At 48.2% G+C, this 1,254-nt stretch overlaps 1 non-coding gene across 1 annotated transcript; it reads left to right on the forward strand.

Annotated features, from left to right (window-relative positions):
* The first annotated feature begins 610 nt into the window (after positions 1 to 610).
* On the forward strand, positions 611 to 713 carry LOC128118072 (U6 spliceosomal RNA). Its single transcript, XR_008220996.1, has one exon. It is a non-coding gene; the product is annotated as a U6 spliceosomal RNA (small nuclear RNA).
* Positions 714 to 1,254: the final 541 nt, after the last annotated feature.

Genomic DNA, 1,254 nt, shown 5'->3' on the forward strand with positions numbered 1-1,254 from the left:
CCAGTAGCTCTCCATGGACAAGCAGAGATTAGCTCTCTCTCTATACCCGTGTCTTCATCGATCTCTTTTTGATCCATCTGCTGCCTTCCCTTCCTGCCTGCTCTGTGCACAGTGTTCTGAGTGCTCTGAGTCTGAAGAGCCAACATCGGGCAATGCCTAAGGAACACATCCTGGAACCAAAGCCTTCAGATAGGACCACACGGCAGCCAGACTCATTTGGTTTGACAGTCGTTTGCATCATACACATTTAACTGTGTGGTGTAGATAAATGCTTCTCAGTGCTGAGTTCTATAAACAATAGTCATATGGACAGCTATGGCAGTCTGTATTTTGACCAATTCAACTTCTCTTTCCACTTCTGCCAGAGGTAGCATAACCTTTTCCCGTCTCCTTTCCTTATTCCTTCCTGGTTTCTACTAATGGATTCTTCATTTGTCTTACACACACACACACACACACACACACACACACACACACAACACACACACACACACACACACACACCACACACACACACACACACACACACACACACACACACACACACACACACTGGGTTTGACGTTGCCTTGAGAAATACATGAAATAAAAAAAATAATAAGGGCTGTGCGTGCTTCAGCAGCACATATACTCAAACTGGAATGATACAGAGAAGATCGGCGTGGCTCTTGAGGAAGGACAACACACGAATTTGTCAAGTGTTCCCTATTTTTTTGGCCTTCTCCTGTAATCAGATTGGTAACTACCCCGATTGTCATCAGAGATCCTTCATCCAGTAACTGATGGAAACAGATACAGAACTTCACAGCCAAGCACTGGGCTGAGCTCCCGGAACCCTGTTGAGGAGAGGAAGGAAGGATTGTATGGGGAGGGGAGGGATATCAAGGTTGTCACAAGGGAACTCACAGAAACAGCTAGCCTGGGCTCGTAGGAGCTCACAGACTCTGGACCAACAGCTAGGGAGCCTGCATGGGACTGACCTAGGCCCTCTGCATATGTGTGACAATTGTGTAGCTTGGTCTGTTTGTGGGACTCCTAACAGTGTAAGCAGGGCTGTCCCTAATGCTTTGGCTGGCTTTGTGGAAGCTGTTCCTCATACTGGACTGCCTCACCCAGCCTTAATACAAGGAGAGGGGCTTAGTTCTATCTCAACTTGATATGCCATGCTTCGTTGACACCCATGGGAGGCCTGCCCCTTTCTGAACAGAAACAGAGGAGGGGTGGATGCAGGGGGGGATCGGAGGAGGGGGTGAC

This window comes from Peromyscus californicus, unplaced genomic scaffold (assembly GCF_007827085.1).
Source record: "Peromyscus californicus insignis strain IS unplaced genomic scaffold, ASM782708v3 Scaffold_21__1_contigs__length_65335640, whole genome shotgun sequence".
Lineage (NCBI taxonomy): Eukaryota > Metazoa > Chordata > Mammalia > Rodentia > Cricetidae > Peromyscus > Peromyscus californicus.